This window comes from Orcinus orca, chromosome 2, assembly GCF_937001465.1.
Source record: "Orcinus orca chromosome 2, mOrcOrc1.1, whole genome shotgun sequence".
In the NCBI taxonomy this organism is placed as follows: domain Eukaryota; kingdom Metazoa; phylum Chordata; class Mammalia; order Artiodactyla; family Delphinidae; genus Orcinus; species Orcinus orca.
The window spans coordinates 32609181-32634695 of record NC_064560.1 but is presented as its reverse complement, the minus strand read 5'-3'; positions in this window follow the sequence as shown (position 1 = coordinate 32634695).

Sequence of the window (25515 nt, the reverse complement as noted above, 5' to 3'; positions counted from 1 at the left end):
TTGAGCAAGGAGTAGCTCTTGTCTGTTACATATTTGGCTTATGGAATGGTATCTGTGCTAATTTCCATCTCTGGTTTTATGTAGCACCCCAACTCACCTTTCCCCTTAAGCAAGCATAAGTTGGTTTTCTACATTTGAGACCCTGTTCTGTTTTGTAATTCAGTTCCTGTGTAGCGAAGTTTACATTCCGAGTATTAGTGATATCTTATGATTTTTCTTTTCTGTGTGACTTATTTCACTTAGAATCATCATACCTGAATCCACTCATTATGCTGCTACGGGCCTGATGACATAGATTTCATTGCTGTGTGATATTGCATTGTACGTAAGTACCACACCTTCTTTATCCATTTTTCGCTTTCTGTGATATTGAACTTGTACCGTAAACGAGGTTCTTGTAAACAGAGCCGTCCCAAACTTTGGGGTGGCTGTGTCTTTTTTATTTTAATTTCCCTAATCTATAGGACCATAAGTGGAAGTGCCCTAGGCTCTGTTGCTTTGTTTTTTAGATGTTTCAGGAAACACCATACACTTCTCCAGAGTGGCTGTTGGCAATTTACATCCCGCCCATCAGCATAACAAGGCTCCCAGTTCTCCATGGCCTGTCCTGCCTTTCTGGATTTTACACTTTTTTCAGATGGCCCTTTTGACCGGGGGGCAGTGAGACTTCATTGTAGTGCAGATTTCCTTTGCAAGCTTGCTTGGTTGGCCAAAAAGGGCGTATGCGTTTTTTCCTGAATATATTCAGGAAAAAACGCATACGCCCTTTTTGGCCAAGTGCATCATTGTGGACGTTCTGCCTCTTTTCCTATGCTTTACATGCAATTCCTGTCTACCTCCTGAAATTGGTTTCCTGCAATTCTGCCCCGCTTTCAAGTCCTCTTGGCAGCCTTACTTCAATATATTTTTGGACGATAGCTGTCATTTATAACTCTGCAGGTTTCTGAATGAGAGTGCCCCTGAGCTCCTTTCTTCAACTCACTTTCTTGTGATCTGGCCGCAACACCGCAGGATTGCTTCAGGCCCTAGTGTGGTTCTGGCACGGCACGCTGAGCCTTTGGTTAATTCCTCTTCCTGGTGGGAAATGAGAGTTAAATTTGCCCGTCCAGACACCTCCAGCTAGTCTCCCATTTGTTCTCCCTATTCCTGTTCATCTTACGCAGAAATTGCAAACTGGGCCAAACAGGAGGTTAAAGGCACTGACTCTCCAAGTGGGGAGAGTGTTAGTGAAGCGTCTGGAATTTTGCATGTGAGTACCAGCCGAAGAAAACTGAGACGCATTTGAACATGTTTCCCAATCACACGGTGAATCATACTCTGGGTTCCACATGCATGATTTAGCTGAAGGAACAATCCGTTAAACCTGGAGAGTTGAGACCCGTGGAATGGGTACCATGCAATATGACTTCAAAGGGTCTGCATTTGCTCACCGATCCTCACCAATCCTATCACTGCTGCATTTATGCCGCTGTACACACGCTTGATTCTCTTTCGGAGACATATAAATCCATAGGTTTTAAGATTCTTACTAGTCAGGTATATTCTTAGGCGTTTAATATGGGGTGTTGAGTCCACTTCGTTGAGCAAGGAGTAGCTCTTCTCTATTACATATTTGGCTTATGGAACGGTATCTGTGCTAATTTCAATCTCTGGTTTTATGCAGCACCCCAACTCACCTTTCCCCTTAAGCAAGCATAACTTGGTTTTCTATATTTGAGACCCTGTTCAGTTTTGTAATTCAGTTCCTGTGTAGCCAAGTTTACATTCCGTGTAGTAGTGATATCTTATGATGTTTCTTTTTCTCTGTGACTTATTTCACTTAGAATCATCGTACGTGAATCCACTCATTATGCTGCTACGGGCCTGATGACATAGATTTCATTGCTGAGTGATATTGCATTGTACGTAAGTTCCACAACTTCTTTATCCATTTTTCGCTTTCTGTGATATTGAACTTGTACCGTAAACGAGGTTCTTGTAAACAGAGCCGTCCCAAACTTTGGGGTGGCTGTGTCTTTTTGATTTTAATTTCCCTAAGCTATAGGACCATAAGTGGAAGTGCCCTAGGCTCTGTTGCTTTGTTTCTTAGATGTTTCAGGAAACACCATACACTTCTGCAGAGTGGCTGTTGGCAATTTACATCCCGCCCATCAGCATAACAAGGCTCCCAGTTCTCCATGGCCTGTCCTGCCTTTCTGGATTTTACACTTTTTTCAGATGGCCCTTTTGACCGTGGGGCACTGAGACTTCATGGTAGTGCAGATTTCCTTTGCAAGCTTGCTTGGTTGGCCAAAAAGTGCTTATGCGTTTTTTCCTGAATATATTCAGGAAAAAACGCATACGCCCTTTTTGGCCAAGTGCATCATTGTGGACGTTCTGCCTCTTTTCCTATGCTTTACATGCAATTCCAGTCTACGTCCTGAAATCGGTTTCCTGCAATTCTGCCCCGCTTTCAAGTCCTCTTGGCAGCCTTACTTCAATATATTTTTGGATGATAGCTGTCATTTATAACTCTGCAGGTTTGTGAATGACAGTGCCCCTGAGCTCCTTTCTTCAACTCGCTTTCTTGTGAGCTGGCCGCAACACCGTCGGATTGCTTCAGGCCCTAGTGTGGTTCCGGCATGGCACGCTGAGCCTTTGGTTAATTCCCCTTCCAGGTGGGAAATGAGAGTTAAATTTGCCCGTCCAGACACCTCCAGCTAGTCTCTCATTGGTCCTCCCTATTCCTGTTCATCTTCCGCAGAAATTGCAAACTGGGCCAAACAGGAGGTCAAAGGCACTGACTCTCCAAGATGGGAGAGTGTTAGTAAAGCGTCTGGAATGTTGCACCTGAGTACCAGGGGACGAAAACTGAGACACATTTGAACACGTTTCCCGATCACACGGTGGATCATACTCTGGGTTCCACATGCATCTTTTAGCTGAAGGAAGAATCCCTTAAACCTTGAGAGTTGAGACCCATGGAATGGATACCATGCATTATGACTTCAAAGGGTCAGCATTTGCTCACCGATCCTTACCAATCCTATCACTGCTGCGTTTATGCCGCTGTACACATGCTTGATTCTCTTTCGGAGACATATAAATCGATAGGTTTTAACATTCTTATTAGTCATGTATATTCTTAGGCGTTTAATATGGGGTGTTGAGTCCACTTCGTTGAGCGAGGAGTAGCTCTTGTCTATTACATATTTGGCTAATGGAACGGTATCTGTGCTAATTTCAATCTCTGGTTTTATGCAGCACCCCAACTCACCTTTCCCCTTAAGCAAGCATAAGTTGGTTTTCTACATGTGAGACACCGTTCTGTTTTGTAATTCAGTTCCTTGTAGCCAAGTTTACATTCCGTGTAGTAGTGGTATCTTATGATGTTTCTTTTTCTGTGTGACTTATTCCACTTAGAATCATCGTACCTGAAGCCACTCATTATGCTTCTATGGGCCTGATGACATAGATTTCATTGATGAGTGATATTGCATTGTATGTAAGTACCACAACTTCTTTATCCATTTTTCACTTTCTGTGATATTGAACTTGTACCGTAAAGGAGGTTCTTGTAAACAGAGCCATCCCAAACATTGGGGTGGCTGTGTCTTTTTGATTTTAATTTCCCTAAGCTATAAGACCATAAGTGGAAGTGCCCTAGGCTCTGTTGCTTTGTTTTTTAGATGTATCAGGAAACACCATACACTTTTCCAGAGTGGCTGTTGGCAATTTACATCCCGCCCATCAGCATAACAAGGCTCCCAGTTCACCATGGCCTGTCCTGCCTTTCTGGATTTTACACTTTTTTCAGATGGCCCTCTTGACAGGTGGGCAGTGAGACTGCATTGTAGTGCAGATTTCTTTTGCAAGCTTGCTTGGTTGGCCAAAAAGGGCAAATGCGTTTTTTCCTTAATATATTCAGGGAAAAAACGCATACACCATTTTTGGCCAAGTGCATCATTGTGGACGTTCTACCTCTTTTCCTATGCTTTACATGCAATTCCAGTCTACCTTCTGAAATCGGTTTCCTGCAATTCTGCCCCGCTTTCAAGTCCTCTTGGCAGCCTTACTTCAATATATTTTTGGACGATAGCTGTCATTTATAACTCTGCATGTTTGTGAATTACAGTGCCCGTGATCTCCTTTCTTCAACTCGCTTTCTTGTGAGCTGGCCGCAACACCGCAGGATTGATTCAGGCCCTAGTGTGGATCTAGCATGGTAATCTGAGCCTTTGGTTAATTCCTCTTCCTGGTGCGAAATGAGAGTTAAATTTGCCCGTCCAGACACCTCCAGCTAGTCTCTCATTGGTTCTCCGTATTCCTGTTCATTTTCCGCAGAACTTTATAACTGGGCCATACAGGAGGTTAAAGGCACTGACTATCCAAATGGGGAGAGTGTTAGTAAAGCATCTGGAATGTTACACCCGAGTACCAGGGGATGAAAACTGAGACACATTTTAACACGTTTCCCGATCACATGTTGGATCATACTCTGGGTTCAACATGCATGTTTTAGCTGAAGGAAGAATCCCTTAAACCTGGAGAGTTGAGACCCATGGAATGGGTACCATGCAATATGACTTCAAAGGGTCTGCATTTGCTCACCAAACGTCACCAATCCTATCACTGCTGCGTTTATGCGACTGTACACACGCTTGATTCTCTTTCGGAGACATATAAATACATAGGTTTTAAGATTCTTACTAGTCAGGTATATTCTTAGGCGTTTAATATGGGGTGTTGAGTCCACTTCGTTGAGCAAGGAGTAGGTCTTGTCTATTACAAATCTGGCTTATGGAATGGTATCTGTGCTAATTTAAATCTCTGGTTTTATGCAGCACCCCAACTCACCTTTCCCCTTAAGCAAGCATAAGTTGGTTTTCTACATTTGAGAGCCTGTTCTGTTTTGTAATTCAGTTCCTGTGTAGCCAAGATTACATTCCGTGTAGTAGTGATATCTTATGATGTTTCTTTTTCTCTGTGACTTATTTCACTTAGAATCATTGTACCTGAATAAACTCATTATGCTGCTACGGGCCTGATGACATAGATTTCGTTGCTGAGTGATATTGGATTGTACGTAAGTACCACAACTTCTTTATCCATTTTTCGCTTTCTGTGATATTGAACTTGTACCGTAAACGAGGTTCTTGTAAACAGAGCCGTCCCAAACTTGGGGGTGGCTGTGTCTTTTTGATTTTAATTTCCCTAAGCTATAGGACCATAAGTGAAAGTGCCCTAGGCTCTGTTGCTTTCTTTTTTAGATGTTTCAGGAAACACCATACACTTCTCCAGAGTGGCTGTTGGCAATTTACATCCCGCCCATCAGCATAAAAATGCGCCCAGTTCTCCATGGCCTCTCCTGCCTTTCTGGATTTTACACTTTTTTCAGATGGCCCTTTTGACTGGGGGGCAGTGAGACTTCATTGTAGTGCAGATTTCCTTTGCAAGCTTGCTTGGTTGGCCAAAAAGAGCGTATGTGTTTTTTCCTGAATATATTCAGGAAGAAACGCATATGCCCTTTTTGACCAAGTGCATCATTGTGGCCGTTCTGCCTCTTTTCCTATGCTTTACATGCAATTCCAGTCTACCTCCTGAAATCGGTTTCCTGCAATTCTGTCCCGCATTCAAGTCCTCTTGGCAGCCTTACTTCAATATATTTTTGGACGATAGCTGTCATTTATAACTGTGCAGGTTTGTGAATTACAGTGCCCCTGAGCTCCTTTCTTCAACTCTCTTTCTTGTGAGCTGGCCGCAACACCGCAGTATTGCTTCAGACCCTAGTGTGGTTTCGGTATGGCGCGCTGAGCCTTTGGTTAATTCCTCTTCCTGGTGGGAAATGAGAGTTAAATTTGCCCGTCCAGACACCTCCAGCTAGTCTCTCATTGGTTCTCCCTATTCCTGTTCATTTTCCGCAGAAATTGCAAACTGGGCCAAACAGGAGGTTAAAGGCACTGACTCTCCAAGTGGGGAGAGTGTTAGTAAAGCGTCTGGAATGTTGCACCCGAGTACAAGGGGACGAAAAGTGAGATACATTTGAACACGTTTCGCGATCACGCGGTGGATCATACTCTGGGTTCCACATGTATGTTTTAGCTGAAGGAAGAATCCGTTAAACCTGGAGATTTGAAACCCTTGGAATGGGTACCATGCAATATGACTTAAAAGGGTCTGCATTTGCTTACTGAACCTCAACAATCCTATCACTGCTGCGCGTATGTCGCTGTACACACGCTTCATTCTCTTTCGGAGACATATAAATCCATAGGTTTTAAGATTTTTACTAGTCAGGTATATTCTTAGGCCTTTAAAACGGGGTGTTGTGTCCTGTTCGTTGAGAAAGGAGTAGCTCTTGTCCATTACATATTTGGCTTATGGAGCGGTATCTGTGCCAATTTCAATCTCTGGTTTCATGCAGCACCCCAACTCACCATTCCCCTTTAGCAAGCATAAGTTGGTTTTCTACATTTGAGACCCTGTTCTGTTTTGTAATTCAGTTCCTGTGTAGCGAAGTTTACATTCCGTGTAGTAGTGATATCTGATGATGTTTCTTTTTCTCTGTGACTTATTTCACTTAGAATCATCGTACCTGAATCCACTCATTATGCTGCTACGGGCCTGATGACATAGATTTCATTGCTGAGTGATATTACATTGTTCATAAGTAGCACAACTTCTTTATCCATTTTTCGCTTTCTGTGATATTGAACTTGTACCTTAAACGAGGTTCTTGTAAACAGAGCCGTCCCAAACTTTGGGGTGGCTGTGTCTTTTTGATTTAAATTTCCCTAAGCTATAGGACCATAAGTGGAAGTGCCCTAGGCTCTGTTGCTTTGTTTTTTAGATGTTTCAGGAAACACCATACACTTCTCCAGAGTGGCTGTTGGCAATTTACACCCCGCCCTTCAGCATAACAAGGCTCCCAGTTCTCCATGGCCTGTCCTGTCTTTCTCGATTTTACACTTTTTTCAGATGGCCCTTTTGACCGGGGGGCAGTGAGACTTCATTGTAGTGCAGATTTCCTTTGCAAGCTTGCTTGGTTGGCCAAAAAGGGCGTATGCGTTTTTTCCTGAATATATTCAGGAAAAAACGCATACGCCCTTTTTGGCCAAGTGCATCATTGTGGACGTCCTGCCTCTTTTCCTATGCTTTACATGCAATTCCAGTCTACCTCCTGAAATCGGTTTCCTGAAATTCTGCCCCGCTTTCAAGTCCTCTTGGCAGCCTTACTTCAATATATTTTTGGACGATAGCTGTCATTTATAACTCTGCAGGTTTGTGAATGACAGTGCCCCTGAGCTCCTTTCTTCAACTCGCTTTCTTGTGAGCTGGCCGCAACACCGCAGGATTGCTTCAGGCCCTAGTGTGGTTCCGACATAGCACGCTGAGCCTTTGGTTAATTTCTCTTCCTGCTGGGAAATGAGAGTAAAATTTGCCCGTCCAGACACCTCCAGCTAGTCTCTCATTGGTTCTCCCTATTCCTGTTCATTTTCCTCAGAAATTGCAAACTGGGCCAAACAGGAGGTTAAAGGCACTGACTCTCCAAGTGGGGAGAGTGTTAGTAAAGCGTCTGGAATGTTGCACCCGAGTACCAGGGGACGAAAACTGAGACACATTTGAACACGTTTCCCGATCACACGGTGGATCATACTCTGGGTTCCACATGCATGTTTTAGCTGAAGGAAGAATACCTTAAACCTGGAGAGTTGAGACCCATGGAATGGGTACCATGCAATATGACTTCAAAGGGTCTGCATTTGCTCACCGATCCTCACCAATCCTATCACTGCTGCGTTTATGCTGCTGTACACACGCTTGATTCTCTTTCGGAGACATATAAATCCATAGGTTTGCAGATTCTTTCTAGTCAGGTATATTCTTAGGCGTTTAATATGGGGTGTTGAGTCCACTTCGTTGAGCAAGGAGTAGCTCTTGTCTATTACATATTTGGCTTATGGAATGGTATCTGTGCTAATTTCAATCTCTGGTTTTATGCAGCACCCCAACTCACCTTTCCCCTTAAGCAAGAATAAGTTGGTATTCTACATTTGAGACCCTGTTCTGTTTTGTAATTCAGTTCCTGTGTAGCCAAGTTTTCATTCCGTGTAGTAGTGATATCTTATGATGTTTCTTTTTCTGTGTGACTTATTTCACTTAGAATCATCGTACCTGAATCCACTCATTATGCTGATACGGGCCTGATGACATAGATTTCATTGCTGAGTGATATTGCATTGTACGTAAGTATCACAACTTCTTTATCCATTTTTCGCTTTCTGTGATATTGAACTTGTACCGTAAACGAGGTTCTTGTAAACAGAGCCGTCCCAAACTTTTGGGTGGCTGTGTCTTTTTGATTTTAATTTCCCTAAGCTCTAGGACCATAAGTGGAAGTGCCCTAGGCTCTGTTGCTTTGTTTCTTAGATGTTTCAGGAAACACCATACACTTCTCCAGAGTGGCTTTTGGCAATTTACATCCCGCCCATCAGCATAACAAGGCTCCCAGTTCTCCATGGCCTGTCCTGCCTTTCTGGATTTTACACTTTTTTCAGATGGCCCTTTTGACCGGGGGGCAGTGAGACTTCATTGTAGTGCAGATTTCCTTTGCAAGCTTGCTTGGTTGGCCAAAAAGGGCGTATGCGTTTTTTCCTGAATATATTCAGGAAAAAACGCATACGCCCTTTTTGGCCAAGTGCATCATTGTGGACGTTCTGCCTCTTTTCCTATGCTTTACATGCAATTCCAGTCTACCTCCTGAAATCGGTTTCTTGCAATTCTGCCCCACTTTCAAGTCCTCTTGGCAGCCTTACTTCAATATATTTTTGGATGATAGCTGTCATTTATAACTCTGCAGGTTTCTGAATGACAGTGCCCCTGAGCTCCTTTCTTCAACTCGCTTTCTTGTGAGCTGTCTGCAACACCGCAGGATTGCTTCAGGCCCTAGTGTGGTTCCGGCATGGCACGCTGAGCCTTTGGTTAATTCCTCTTCCTGGTGGGAAATGAGAGTTAAATTTGCCCGTCCAGACACCTCCAGCTAGTCTCTCATTGGTTCTCCCTATTCCTGTTCATCTTCCGCAGAAATTGCAAACTGGGCCAAGCAGGAGGTTAAAGGCACTGACTCTCCAAGTGGGGAGAGTGTTAGTAAAGCATCTGGAATGTTGCACCCGAGTACCAGGGGACGAAAGCTGAGACATATTTGAACACGTTTCCCGATCACACGGTGGATCATACTCTGGGTTCCACATGCATGTTTTAGCTGAAGGAAGAATCCCTTAAACCTGGAGAGTTGAGACCCATGGAATGGGTACCATGCAATATGACTTCAAAGGGTCTGCATTTGCTCACCGATCTTCAGCAATCCTATCACTGCTGCGTTTATGCTGCTGTACACACGCTTGATTCTCTTTTGGAGACATATAAATCCATAGGTTTTAAGATTCTTACTAGTCAGGTATATTCTTAGGCGTTTAATATGGGGTGTTGAGTCCACTTCGTTGAGCAAGGAGTAGCTCTTGTCTATTACATATTTGGCTTATGGAACGGTATCTGTGCTAATTTCCATCTCTGGTTTTATGCAGCACCCCAACTCACCTTTCCCCTTAAGCAAGCATAAGTTGGTTTTCTACATTTGAGACCCTGTTCTGTTTTGTAATTCAGTTCCTGTGTAGCCAAGTTTACATTCCGTGTAGTAGTGATATCTTATGATGTTTCTTTTTCTGTGTGACTTATTTCACTTAGAAGCATCATACCTGAATCCACTCATTATGCTGCTATGGGCCTGATGACATAGATTTCATTGCTGAGTGATATTGCATTGTACGTAAGTACCACAACTTCTTTATCCATTTTTCGCTTTCTGTGATATTGAACTTGTACCGTAAACGAGGTTCTTGTAAACAGAGCCGTCCCAAACTTTGGGGTGGCTGTGTCTTTTTGATTTTAATTTCCCTAAGCTATAGGACTATAAGTGGAAGTGCCCTAGGCTCTGTTACTTTGTTTTTTAGATGTTTCAGGAAACACCATACACTTCTCCAGAGTGGCTGTTGGTAATTTACATCCCGCCCATCAGCATAACAAGGCTCCCAGTTCTCCATGGCCTGTCCTGCCTTTCTGGATTTTACACTTTTTTCAGATGGCCCTTTTGACCGGGGGGCAGTGAGACTTCATTGTAGTGCAGATTACCTTTGCAAGCTTGCTTGGTTGGCCAAAAAGGGCGTATGCGTTTTTTCCTGAATATATTCAGGAAAAAACGCATACGCCCTTTTTGGCCAAGTGCATCATTGTGGACGTTCTGCCTCTTTTCCTATGCTTTACATGCAATTCCAGTCTACCTCCAGAAATCAGTTTCCTGCAATTCTGCCCCGCTTTCAAGTCCTCTTGGCAGCCTTACTTCAATATATTTTTGGACGATAGCTGTCATTTATAACTCTGCAGGTTTGTGAATGACAGTGCCCCTGAGCTCCTTTCTTCAACTCGCTTTCTTGTGAGATGGCCGCAACACCGCAGGATTGCTTCAGGCCCTAGTGTGGTTCCGGCATAGCACGCTGAGCCTTTGGTTAATTTCTCTTCCTGCTGGGAAATGAGAGTAAAATTTGCCCGTCCAGACACCTCCAGCTAGTCTCTCATTGGTTCTCCCTATTCCTGTTCATTTTCCTCAGAAATTGCAAACTGGGCCAAACAGGAGGTTAAAGGCACTGACTCTCCAAGTGGGGAGAGTGTTAGTAAAGCGTCTGGAATGTTGCACCCGAGTACCAGGGGACGAAAACTGAGACACATTTGAACACGTTTCCCGATCACACGGTGGATCATACTCTGGGTTCCACATGCATGTTTTAGCTGAAGGAAGAATACCTTAAACCTGGAGAGTTGAGACCCATGGAATGGGTACCATGCAATATGACTTCAAAGGGTCTGCATTTGCTCACCGATCCTCACCAATCCTATCACTGCTGCGTTTATGCTGCTGTACACACGCTTGATTCTCTTTCGGAGACATATAAATCCATAGGTTTGCAGATTCTTTCTAGTCAGGTATATTCTTAGGCGTTTAATATGGGGTGTTGAGTCCACTTCGTTGAGCAAGGAGTAGCTCTTGTCTATTACATATTTGGCTTATGGAATGGTATCTGTGCTAATTTCAATCTCTGGTTTTATGCAGCACCCCAACTCACCTTTCCCCTTAAGCAAGCATAAGTTGGTATTCTACATTTGAGACCCTGTTCTGTTTTGTAATTCAGTTCCTGTGTAGCCAAGTTTTCATTCCGTGTAGTAGTGATATCTTATGATGTTTCTTTATCTGTGTGACTTATTTCACTTAGAATCATCGTACCTGAATCCACTCATTATGCTGATACGGGCCTGATGACATAGATTTCATTGCTGAGTGATATTGCATTGTACGTAAGTACCACAACTTCTTTATCCATTTTTCGCTTTCTGTGATATTGAACTTGTACCGTAAACGAGGTTCTTGTAAACAGAGCCGTCCCAAACTTTGGGGTGGCTGTGTCTTTTTGATTTTAATTTCCCTAAGCTATAGGACCATAAGTGGAAGTGCCCTAGGCTCTGTTGCTTTGTGTCTTAGATGTTTCAGGAAACACCATACACTTCTCCAGAGTGGCTGTTGGCAATTTACATCCCGCCCATCAGCATAACAAGGCTCCCAGTTCTGCATGGCCTGTCCTGCCTTTCTGGATTTTACGCTTTTTTCAGATGGCCCTTTTGACCGGGGTGCAGTGAGACTTCATTGTAGTGCAGATTTCCTTTGCAAGCTTGCTTGGTTGGCCAAAAAGAGCGTATGCGTTTTTTCCTGAATATATTCAGGAAAAAACGCATACGCACTTTTTGGCCAAGTGCATCATTGTGGACGTCCTCCCTCTTTTCCTATGCTTTACATGCAATTCCAGTCTACCTCCTGAAATCGGTTTCCTGCAATTCTGCCCTTCTTTCAAGTCCACTTGGAAGCCTTACTTCAATATATTTTTGGACGATAGCTGTCATTTATAACTCTGCAGGTTTGTGAATGACAGTGCCCCTGAGCTCCTTTCTTCAACTCGCTTTCTTGTGAGCTGGCCGCAACACCGCAGGATTGCTTCAGGCCCTAGTGTGGTTCCGGCATGGCATGCTGAGCCTTTGGTTAATTCCTCTTCCTGGTGGGAAATGAGAGTTAAATTTGCCCATCCACACACCTCCAGCTAGTGTCTCATTGGTTCTCCCTATTCCGGTTTATTTTCCGCAGAAATTGCAAGCTGGGCCAAACAGGAGTTTAAAGGCACTGACTCTCCAAGTGGGGAGGGTGTTAGTAAAGCGTCTGGAATGTTGCACCCGAATACCAGGGGACGAAAACTGAGACACATTTGAACACGTTTCCCGATCACACGGTGGACCATACTCTGGGTTCCACATGCATGTTTTAGCTGAAGGAAGAATCCCTTAAACCTGGAGAGTTGAGACCCATGGAATGGGTACCATGCAATATGACTTCAAAGGGTCTGCATTTGCTCACCGATCCGCACCCGTCCTATCACTGCTGCGTTTATGCCGCTGTACACGCGCTTGATTCTCTTTTGGAGACATATAAATCCATAGGTTTTAAGATTCTTACTAGTCAGGTATATTCTTAGGCGTTTAATATGAGGTGTTGAGTCCACTTCGTTGAGCAAGGAGTAGCTCTAGTCTATTACATATTTGGCTTATGGAACGGTATCTGTGCTAATTTCAATCTCTGGATTTATGCAGTACCCCAACTCACCTTTCCCCTTAAGCAAGCATAAGTTGTTTTTCTACATTTGAGACCCTGTTCTGTTTTGTAATTCAGTTCCTGTGTAGCCAAGTTTACATTCCGTGTAGTAGTGATATCTTATGATGTTTCTTTTTCTGTGTGACTTATTTCACTTAGAATCATCGTACCTGAATCCACTCATTATGCTGATACGGGCCTGATGACATAGATTTCATTGCTGAGTGATATTGCATTGTACGTAAGTACCACAACTTCTTTATCCATTTTTTGCTTTCTGTGATAATGAACTTGTACCGTTAACGAGGTTCTTGTAAACAGAGCCGTCCTAAACTTTGGGGTGGCTGTGTCTTTTTGATTTTAATTTCCCTAAGCTATAGGACCATAAGTGGAAGTGCCCTAGGCTCTGTTGCTTTGTGTCTTAGATGTTTCAGGAAACACCATACACTTCTCCAGAGTGGCTGTTGGCAATTTACATCCCGCCCATGAGCATAACAAGGCTCCCAGTTCTCCATGGCCTGTTCTGCCTTTCTGGATTTTACACTTTTTTCAGATGGCCCTTTTGACCGGGGGGCAGTGAGACTTCATTGTAGTGCAGATTTCCTTTGCAAGCTTGCTTGGTTGGCCAAAAAGGGCGTATGCGTTTTTTCCTGAATATATTCAGGAAAAAACGCATACGCCCTTTTTGGCCAAGTGCATCATTGTGGACGTCCTGCCGCTTTTCCTATGCTTTACATGCAATTCCAGTCTACCTCCTGAAATCGGTTTCCTGCAATTCTGCCCTTCTTTCAAGTCCACTTGGAAGCCTTACTTCAATATATTTTTGGATGATAGCTGTCATTTATAACTCTGCAGGTTTGTGAATGACAGTGCCCCTGAGCTCCTTTCTTCAACTCGCTTTCTTGTGAGCTGGCCGCAACACCGCAGGATTGCTTCAGGCCCTAGTGTGGTTCCGGCATGGCACGCTGAGCCTTTGGTTAATTCCTCTTCCTGGTGGGAAATGAGAGTTAAATTTGCCCGTCCAGACACCTCCAGCTAGTCTCTCATTGGTTCTCCCTATTCCTGTTCATTTTCCGCAGAAATTGCAAACTGGGCCAAACAGGAGGTTAAACGCACTGACTCTCCAAGTGGGGAGAGTGTTAGTAAAGCATCTGGAATGTTGCACCCGAGTACCAGGGGACGAAAACTGAGACACATTTGAACACGTTTCCCAATCACACAGTGGATCATACTCTGGGTATCACATGCATGTTTTAGCTGAAGGAAGAATTCCTTAAACCTGGAGAGTTGAGACCCATGGAATGGGTACCATGCAATATGACTTCAAAGGGTCTGCATTTGCTCACAGATCCTCACCAATCCTATCACTGCTGCGTTTATGCCACTGTACAAACTCTTGATTCTCTTTTGGAGACATATAAATCCATAGGTTTTACGATTCTTACTAGTCAGGTATATTCTTAGGCCTCTAATATGGGGTGTTGAGTCCACTTCGTTGAGCAAGGAGTAGCTCTTGTCTATTACATATTTGGCTTATGGAACGGTATCTGTGCTAATTTCAATCTCTGGTTTTATGCCGCAGCCCAACTCACCTTTCCCCTTAAGCAAGCATAAGTTGGTTTTCTACATTTGAGACCCTGTTCTGTTTTGTAATTCAGTTCCTGTGTAGCCAAGTTTATATTCCATGTAGTAGTGATATGTTATGATGTTTCTTTTTCTGTGCGCCTTATTTCACTTAGAATCATCGTAACTGAATGCACTCATTATGCTGCTACGGGCCTGATGACATAGATTTCATTGCTGAGTGATATTGCATTGTATGTAAGTACCACTACTTCTTTATCCATTTTTCGCTTTCTGTGATGTTGAACTTGTACCATAAACGAGGTTCTTGTAAAGAGAGCCGTCCCAAACTTTGGGGTGGCTGTGTCTTTTTGATTTTAATTTCCCTAAGCTATAGGACCATAAGTGGAAGTGCCCTAGGCTCTGTTGCTTTGTTTTTTAGATGTTTCAGGAAACACCATACACTTCTCCAGAGTGGCTGTTGGCAATTTACATCCCTCCCATCAGCATAACAAGGCTCCAAGTTCTTCATGTCCTGTCCTGCCTTTCTGAATTTTACACTTGTTTCAGATGGCCCTTTTGACCGGGGGGCATTGAGACTTCATTGTAACGCAGATTTCCTTTGCAAGCTTGCTTGGTTGGCGAAAAAGTGTGTATGCGTTTTTTCCTGAATATATTCAGGAAAAAACGCATACGCCCTTTTTGGCCAAGTGTATCATTGTGGACGTTCTGCCTCTTTTCCTATGCTTTACATGCAATTCCAGTCTACCTCCTGAAATCGGTTTCCTGCAATTCTGCCCCGCTTTCAAGTCCTCTTGGCAGCCTTACTTCAATATAATTTTGGACGATAGCTGTCATTTATAACTCTGCAGGTTTGTGAATGACAGTGCCCCTGAGCTCCTTTCTTCAACTCTCTTTCTTGTGAGCTGCCCGCAATACCGCAGGATTGCTTCAGACCCTAGTGTGGTTCCGGCATGGCACGCTGATCCTTTGGTTAATTCCTCTTCCTGGTGGGAAATGAGAGTTAAATTTGCCCGTCCAGACACCTCCAGCTAGTCTCTCATTGGTTCTCCCTATTCCTGTTCATTTTCCGCAGAAATTGCAAACTGGGCCAAACAGGAGGTTAAAGGCACTGACTCTCCAAGTGGGGAGAGTGTTAGAAAAGCATCTGGAATGTTGCACCCGAGTACCAGGGGACAAAAACTGAGACACATTTGAACACGTTTCCCGATCACACGGTGGATCATACTCTGGGTTCCACCTGCATGTTTTAATTGAAGGAAGAATCCCTTAAACCTGGAGAGTTGAGACCCATGGAATGGGTACCATGCAATATGACTTCAAAGGGTCTGCATTTGCTCACCGGTCCTCACCAATCCTATCACTGCTGCGTTTATGCCGCTGTACATATGCTTGATTCTCTTTCGGAGACATATAAATCCATAGTTTTTCAGATTATTACTAGTCAGGTATATTCTTAGACGTTTAATATGGGGTGTTGAGTGCACTTCGTTGAGCAAGGAGTAGCTCTTGTCTATTACATATTTGGCTTATGGAACGGTATCTGTGCTAATTTCAATCTCTGGTTTTATGCAGCACCCCAACTCACCTTTCCCCTTAAGCAAGCATAAGTTGGTTTTCTACATTTGAGACCCTGTTCTGTTTTGTAATTCAGTTCCTGGGTAGCCAAGTTTACATTCCACGTAGTAGTGATATCTTATGATGTTTCTTTTTCTGTGTGACTTATTTCACTTTGAATCATCGTACCTGAATCCACTCATTATGCTGCTACGGGCCTGATGACATAGATTTCATTGCTGAGTGATATTGCATTGTACGTAAGTACCACAACTTCTTTATCCATTTTTCGCTTTCTGTGATATTGAACTTGTACCGTAAACGAAGTTCTTGTTAAGAGAGCTATCCCAAACTTTGGGGTGCCTGTGTCTTTTTGATTTTAATTTCCCTAAGCTATAGGACCATAAGTGGAAGTGCCCTAGGCTCTGTTGCTTTGTTTTTTAGATGTTTTAGGAAACACCATACACTTCTCCAGAGTGGCTTTTGGCAATTTACATCCAGCCCATCAGCATAACAAGGCTCCCAGTTCTCCATGGCCTGTCCTGGCTTTCTGGATTTTACACTTTTTTCAGATGGCCCTTTTGACCGATCGGCAGTGAGACTTCATTGTAGTGCAGATTTCCTTTGCAAGCTTGCTTGGTTGGCCACAAAGTGCGTATGCGTTTTTTCCTGAATATATTCAGGAGAAAACACATACCCCCTTTTTGGCCAAGTGCATCATTGTGGACGTTCTGCCTCTTTTCCTATGCTTTACATGCAATTCCAGTCTACCTCCTGAAATCGGTTTCCTGCAATTCTGCCCCGCTTTCAAGTCCACTTGGCAGCCTTACTTCAATATATTTTTGGATGATAGCTGTCATTTATAACTCTGCAGGTTTGTGAATGACAGTGCCCCTGAGCTCCTTTCTTCAACTCGCTTTCTTGTGAGCTGGCCGCAACACCGCAGGATTGCTTCAGGCCCTAGTGTGGTTCCGGCATGGCACGCTGAGCCATTCATTAATTCCTATTCCTGGTGGGAAATGAGAGTTAAATTTGCCCGTCCAGACACCTCCAGCTAGTCTCTCATTGGTTCTCCCTATTCCTGTTCATTTTCCGCAGAAATTGCAAACTGGGCCAAACAGGAGTTTAAAGGCACTGACTCTCCATGTGGGGAGAGTGTTAGTTAAGCGTCTGGAATGTTGCACCCGAGTACCAGGGGACGAAAACTGAGACACATTTGAACACGTTTCGCGATCACACGGTGGATCATACTCTGGGTTCCACATGCATGTTTTAGCTAAAGGAAGAATCCCTTAAACCTGGAGAGTTGAGACCCATGGAATGGGTACCATGCAATATGACTTCAAAGGGTCTGCATTTGCTCACCGATCTTCAGCAATCCTATCACTGCTGCGTTTATGTCACTGTACACACACTTGATTCTCTTTCGGAGACATATAAGTCCATAGGTTTTACGATTCTTACTTGTCAGGTATATTCTTAGGCGTTTAATATGGGGTGTTGAGTCCACTTCGTTGAGCGAGGAGTAGCTCTTGTCTATTACATATTTGGCTAATGGAACGGTATCTGTGCTAATTTCAATCTCTGGTTTTATGCAGCACCCCAACTCACCTTTCCCCTTAAGCAAGCATAAGTTGGTTTTCTACATTTGAGACACCGTTCTGTTTTGTAATTCAGTTCCTTGTAGCCAAGTTTACATTCCGTGTAGTAGTGGTATCTTATGATGTTTCTTTTTCTGTGTGACTTATTCCACTTAGAATCATCGTACCTGAAGCCACTCATTATGCTTCTATGGGCCTGATGACATAGATTTCATTGATGAGTGATATTGCATTGTATGTAAGTACCACAACTTCTTTATCCATTTTTCACTTTCTGTGATATTGAACTTGTACCGTAAAGGAGGTTCTTGTAAACAGAGCCATCCCAAACATTGGGGTGGCTGTGTCTTTTTGATTTTAATTTCCCTAAGCTATAAGACCATAAGTGGAAGTGCCCTAGGCTCTGTTGCTTTGTTTTTTAGATGTATCAGGAAACACCATACACTTTTCCAGAGTGGCTGTTGGCAATTTACATCCCGCCCATCAGCATAACAAGGCTCCCAGTTCACCATGGCCTGTCCTGCCTTTCTGGATTTTACACTTTTTTCAGATGGCCCTCTTGACAGGTGGGCAGTGAGACTGCATTGTAGTGCAGATTTCTTTTGCAAGCTTGCTTGGTTGGCCAAAAAGGGCATATGCGTTTTTTCCTTAATATATTCAGGGAAAAAACGCATACACCATTTTTGGCCAAGTGCATCATTGTGGACGTTCTACCTCTTTTCCTATGCTTTACATGCAATTCCAGTCTACCTTCTGAAATCGGTTTCCTGCAATTCTGCCCCGCTTTCAAGTCCTCTTGGCAGCCTTACTTCAATATATTTTTGGACGATAGCTGTCATTTATAACTCTGCATGTTTGTGAATTACAGTGCCCGTGATCTCCTTTCTTCAACTCGCTTTCTTGTGAGCTGGCCGCAACACCGCAGGATTGATTCAGGCCCTAGTGTGGATCTAGCATGGTAATCTGAGCCTTTGGTTAATTCCTCTTCCTGGTGCGAAATGAGAGTTAAATTTGCCCGTCCAGACACCTCCAGCTAGTCTCTCATTGGTTCTCCGTATTCCTGTTCATTTTCCGCAGAACTTTATAACTGGGCCATACAGGAGGTTAAAGGCACTGACTATCCAAATGGGGAGAGTGTTAGTAAAGCATCTGGAATGTTACACCCGAGTACCAGGGGATGAAAACTGAGACACATTTTAACACGTTTCCCGATCACATGTTGGATCATACTCTGGGTTCAACATGCATGTTTTAGCTGAAGGAAGAATCCCTTAAACCTGGAGAGTTGAGACCCATGGAATGGGTACCATGCAATATGACTTCAAAGGGTCTGCATTTGCTCACCAAACGTCACCAATCCTATCACTGCTGCGTTTATGCGACTGTACACACGCTTGATTCTCTTTCGGAGACATATAAATACATAGGTTTTAAGATTCTTACTAGTCAGGTATATTCTTAGGCGTTTAATATGGGGTGTTGAGTCCACTTCGTTGAGCAAGGAGTAGGTCTTGTCTATTACAAATCTGGCTTATGGAACGGTATCTGTGCTAATTTAAATCTCTGGTTTTATGCAGCACCCCAACTCACCTTTCCCCTTAAGCAAGCATAAGTTGGTTTTCTACATTTGAGAGCCTGTTCTGTTTTGTAATTCAGTTCCTGTGTAGCCAAGATTACATTCCGTGTAGTAGTGATATCTTATGATGTTTCTTTTTCTCTGTGACTTATTTCACTTAGAATCATTGTACCTGAATAAACTCATTATGCTGCTACGGGCCTGATGACATAGATTTCGTTGCTGAGTGATATTGGATTGTACGTAAGTACCACAACTTCTTTATCCATTTTTCGCTTTCTGTGATATTGAACTTGTACCGTAAACGAGGTTCTTGTAAACAGAGCCGTCCCAAACTTGGGGGTGGCTGTGTCTTTTTGATTTTAATTTCCCTAAGCTATAGGACCATAAGTGAAAGTGCCCTAGGCTCTGTTGCTTTCTTTTTTAGATGTTTCAGGAAACACCATACACTTCTCCAGAGTGGCTGTTGGCAATTTACATCCCGCCCATCAGCATAAAAATGCGCCCAGTTCTCCATGGCCTCTCCTGCCTTTCTGGATTTTACACTTTTTTCAGATGGCCCTTTTGACTGGGGGGCAGTGAGACTTCATTGTAGTGCAGATTTCCTTTGCAAGCTTGCTTGGTTGGCCAAAAAGAGCGTATGTGTTTTTTCCTGAATATATTCAGGAATAAACGCATATGCCCTTTTTGACCAAGTGCATCATTGTGGCCGTTCTGCCTCTTTTCCTATGCTTTACATGCAATTCCAGTCTACCTCCTGAAATCGGTTTCCTGCAATTCTGTCCCGCATTCAAGTCCTCTTGGCAGCCTTACTTCAATATATTTTTGGACGATAGCTGTCATTTATAACTGTGCAGGTTTGTGAATTACAGTGCCCCTGAGCTCCTTTCTTCAAATCGCTTTCTTGTGAGCTGGCCGCAACACCGCAGTATTGCTTCAGACCCTAGTGTGGTTTCGGTATGGCGCGCTGAGCCTTTGGTTAATTCCTCTTCCTGGTGGGAAATGAGAGTTAAATTTGCCCGTCCAGACACCTCCAGCTAGTCTCTCATTGGTTCTCCCTATTCCTGTTCATTTTCCGCAGAAATTGCAAACTGGGCCAAACAGGAGGTTAAAGGCACTGACTCTCCAAGTGGGGAGAGTGTTAGTAAAGCGTCTGGAATGTTGCACCCGAGTACAAGGGGACGAAAAGTGAGATACATTTGAACACGTTTCGCGATCACGCGGTGGATCATACTCTGGGTTCCACATGTATGTTTTAGCTGAAGGAAGAATCCGTTAAACCTGGAGATTTGAAACCCTTGGAATGGGTACCATGCAATATGACTTAAAAGGGTCTGCATTTGCTTACTGAACCTCAACAATCCTATCACTGCTGCGCGTATGTCGCTGTACACACGCTTCATTCTCTTTCGGAGACATATAAATCCATAGGTTTTAAGATTTTTACTAGTCAGGTATATTCTTAGGCCTTTAAAACGGGGTGTTGTGTCCTGTTCGTTGGGAAAGGAGTAGCTCTTGTCCATTACATATTTGGCTTATGGAGCGGTATCTGTGCCAATTTCAATCTCTGGTTTCATGCAGCACCCCAACTCACCATTCCCCTTTAGCAAGCATAAGTTGGTTTTCTACATTTGAGACCCTGTTCTGTTTTGTAATTCAGTTCCTGTGTAGCGAAGTTTACATTCCGTGTAGTAGTGATATCTTATGATGTTTCTTTTTCTCTGTGACTTATTTCACTTAGAATCATCGTACCTGAATCCACTCATTATGCTGCTACGGGCCTGATGACATAGATTTCATTGCTGAGTGATATTACATTGTTCATAAGTAGCACAACTTCTTTATCCATTTTTCGCTTTCTGTGATATTGAACTTGTACCTTAAACGAGGTTCTTGTAAACAGAGCCGTCCCAAACTTTGGGGTGGCTGTGTCTTTTTGATTTAAATTTCCCTAAGCTATAGGACCATAAGTGGAAGTGCCCTAGGCTCTGTTGCTTTGTTTTTTAGATGTTTCAGGAAACACCATACACTTCTCCAGAGTGGCTGTTGGCAATTTACACCCCGCCCTTCAGCATAACAAGGCTCCCAGTTCTCCATGGCCTGTCCTGTCTTTCTCGATTTTACACTTTTTTCAGATGGCCCTTTTGACCGGGGGGCAGTGAGACTTCATTGTAGTGCAGATTTCCTTTGCAAGCTTGCTTGGTTGGCCAAAAAGGGCGTATGCGTTTTTTCCTGAATATATTCAGGAAAAAACGCATACGCCCTTTTTGGCCAAGTGCATCATTGTGGACGTCCTGCCTCTTTTCCTATGCTTTACATGCAATTCCAGTCTACCTCCTGAAATCAGTTTCCTGCAATTCTGCCCCGCTTTCAAGTCCTCTTGGCAGCCTTACTTCAATATATTTTTGGACGATAGCTGTCATTTATAACTCTGCAGGTTTGTGAATGACAGTGCCCCTGAGCTCCTTTCTTCAACTCGCTTTCTTGTGAGATGGCCGCAACACCGCAGGATTGCTTCAGGCCCTAGTGTGGTTCCGGCATAGCACGCTGAGCCTTTGGTTAATTTCTCTTCCTGCTGGGAAATGAGAGTAAAATTTGCCCGTCCAGACACCTCCAGCTAGTCTCTCATTGGTTCTCCCTATTCCTGTTCATTTTCCTCAGAATTTGCAAACTGGGCCAAACAGGAGGTTAAAGGCACTGACTCTCCAAGTGGGGAGAGTGTTAGTAAAGCGTCTGGAATGTTGCACCCGAGTACCAGGGGACGAAAACTGAGACACATTTGAACACGTTTCCCGATCACACGGTGGATCATACTCTGGGTTCCACATGCATGTTTTAGCTGAAGGAAGAATACCTTAAACCTGGAGAGTTGAGACCCATGGAATGGGTACCATGCAATATGACTTCAAAGGGTCTGCATTTGCTCACCGATCCTCACCAATCCTATCACTGCTGCGTTTATGCTGCTGTACACACGCTTGATTCTCTTTCGGAGACATATAAATCCATAGGTTTGCAGATTCTTTCTAGTCAGGTATATTCTTAGGCGTTTAATATGGGGTGTTGAGTCCACTTCGTTGAGCAAGGAGTAGCTCTTGTCTATTACATATTTGGCTTATGGAATGGTATCTGTGCTAATTTCAATCTCTGGTTTTATGCAGCACCCCAACTCACCTTTCCCCTTAAGCAAGAATAAGTTGGTATTCTACATTTGAGACCCTGTTCTGTTTTGTAATTCAGTTCCTGTGTAGCCAAGTTTTCATTCCGTGTAGTAGTGATATCTTATGATGTTTCTTTTTCTGTGTGACTTATTTCACTTAGAATCATCGTACCTGAATCCACTCATTATGCTGATACGGGCCTGATGACATAGATTTCATTGCTGAGTGATATTGCATTGTACGTAAGTATCACAACTTCTTTATCCATTTTTCGCTTTCTGTGATATTGAACTTGTACCGTAAACGAGGTTCTTGTAAACAGAGCCGTCCCAAACTTTTGGGTGGCTGTGTCTTTTTGATTTTAATTTCCCTAAGCTCTAGGACCATAAGTGGAAGTGCCCTAGGCTCTGTTGCTTTGTTTCTTAGATGTTTCAGGAAACACCATACACTTCTCCAGAGTGGCTTTTGGCAATTTACATCCCGCCCATCAGCATAACAAGGCTCCCAGTTCTCCATGGCCTGTCCTGCCTTTCTGGATTTTACACTTTTTTCAGATGGCCCTTTTGACCGGGGGGCAGTGAGACTTCATTGTAGTGCAGATTTCCTTTGCAAGCTTGCTTGGTTGGCCAAAAAGGGCGTATGCGTTTTTTCCTGAATATATTCAGGAAAAAACGCATACGCCCTTTTTGGCCAAGTGCATCATTGTGGACGTTCTGCCTCTTTTCCTATGCTTTACATGCAATTCCAGTCTACCTCCTGAAATCGGTTTCTTGCAATTCTGCCCCACTTTCAAGTCCTCTTGGCAGCCTTACTTCAATATATTTTTGGATGATAGCTGTCATTTATAACTCTGCAGGTTTGTGAATGACAGTGCCCCTGAGCTCCTTTCTTCAACTCGCTTTCTTGTGAGCTGGCCGCAACACCGCAAGATTGCTTCAGGCCCTAGTGTGGTTCCGGCATGGCACACTGAGCCTTTGGTTAATTCCTCTTCCTGGTGGGAAATGAGAGTTAAATTTGCCCGTCCAGACACCTCCAGCTAGTCTCTCATTGGTTCTCCCTATTCCTGTTCATCTTCCGCAGAAATTGCAAACTGGGCCAAGCAGGAGGTTAAAGGCACTGACTCTCCAAGTGGGGAGAGTGTTAGTAAAGCATCTGGAATGTTGCACCCGAGTACCAGGGGACGAAAGCTGAGACATATTTGAACACGTTTCCCGATCACACGGTGGATCATACTCTGGGTTCCACATGCATGTTTTAGCTGAAGGAAGAATCCCTTAAACCTGGAGAGTTGAGACCCATGGAATGGGTACCATGCAATATGACTTCAAAGGGTCTGCATTTGCTCACCGATCTTCAGCAATCCTATCACTGCTGCGTTTATGCTGCTGTACACACGCTTGATTCTCTTTTGGAGACATATAAATCCATAGGTTTTAAGATTCTTACTAGTCAGGTATATTCTTAGGCGTTTAATATGGGGTGTTGAGTCCACTTCGTTGAGCAAGGAGTAGCTCTTGTCTATTACATATTTGGCTTATGGAACGGTATCTGTGCTAATTTCAATCTCTGGTTTTATGCAGCACCCCAACTCACCTTTCCCCTTAAGCAAGCATAAGTTGGTTTTCTACATTTGAGACCCTGTTCTGTTTTGTAATTCAGTTCCTGTGTAGCCAAGTTTACATTCCGTGTAGTAGTGATATCTTATGATGTTTCTTTTTCTGTGTGACTTATTTCACTTAGAAGCATCATACCTGAATCCACTCATTATGCTGCTATGGGCCTGATGACATAGATTTCATTGCTGAGTGATATTGCATTGTACGTAAGTACCACAACTTCTTTATCCATTTTTCGCTTTCTGTGATATTGAACTTGTACCGTAAACGAGGTTCTTGTAAACAGAGCCGTCCCAAACTTTGGGGTGGCTGTGTCTTTTTGATTTTAATTTCCCTAAGCTATAGGACTATAAGTGGAAGTGCCCTAGGCTCTGTTACTTTGTTTTTTAGATGTTTCAGGAAACACCATACACTTCTCCAGAGTGGCTGTTGGTAATTTACATCCCGCCCATCAGCATAACAAGGCTCCCAGTTCTCCATGGCCTGTCCTGCCTTTCTGGATTTTACACTTTTTTCAGATGGCCCTTTTGACCGGGGGGCAGTGAGACTTCATTGTAGTGCAGATTACCTTTGCAAGCTTGCTTGGTTGGCCAAAAAGGGCGTATGCGTTTTTTCCTGAATATATTCAGGAAAAAACGCATACGCCCTTTTTGGCCAAGTGCATCATTGTGGACGTTCTGCCTCTTTTCCTATGCTTTACATGCAATTCCAGTCTACCTCCTGAAATCAGTTTCCTACAATTCTGCCCCACTTTCAAGTCCTCTTGGCAGCCTTACTTCAATATATTTTTGGATGATAGCTGTCATTTATAACTCTGCAGGTTTGTGAATGACAGTGCCCCTGAGCTCCTTTCTTCAACTCGCTTTCTTGTGAGCTGGCCGCAACACCGCAAGATTGCTTCAGGCCCTAGTGTGGTTCCGGCATGGCACACTGAGCCTTTGGTTAATTCCTCTTCCTGGTGGGAAATGAGAGTTAAATTTGCCCGTCCAGACACCTCCAGCTAGTCTCTCATTGGTTCTCCCTATTCCTGTTCATCTTCCGCAGAAATTGCAAACTGGGCCAAGCAGGAGGTTAAAGGCACTGACTCTCCAAGTGGGGAGAGTGTTAGTAAAGCATCTGGAATGTTGCACCCGAGTACCAGGGGACGAAAGCTGAGACATATTTGAACACGTTTCCCGATCACACGGTGGATCATACTCTGGGTTCCACATGCATGTTTTAGCTGAAGGAAGAATCCCTTAAACCTGGAGAGTTGAGACCCATGGAATGGGTACCATGCAATATGACTTCAAAGGGTCTGCATTTGCTCACCGATCTTCAGCAATCCTATCACTGCTGCGTTTATGCTGCTGTACACACGCTTGATTCTCTTTTGGAGACATATAAATCCATAGGTTTTAAGATTCTTACTAGTCAGGTATATTCTTAGGCGTTTAATATGTGGTGTTGAGTCCACTTCGTTGAGCAAGGAGTAGCTCTTGTCTATTACATATTTGGCTTATGGAACGGTATCTGTGCTAATTTCAATCTCTGGTTTTATGCAGCACCCCAACTCACCTTTCCCCTTAAGCAAGCATAAGTTGGTTTTCTACATTTGAGACCCTGTTCTGTTTTGTAATTCAGTTCCTGTGTAGCCAAGTTTACATTCCGTGTAGTAGTGATATCTTATGATGTTTCTTTTTCTGTGTGACTTATT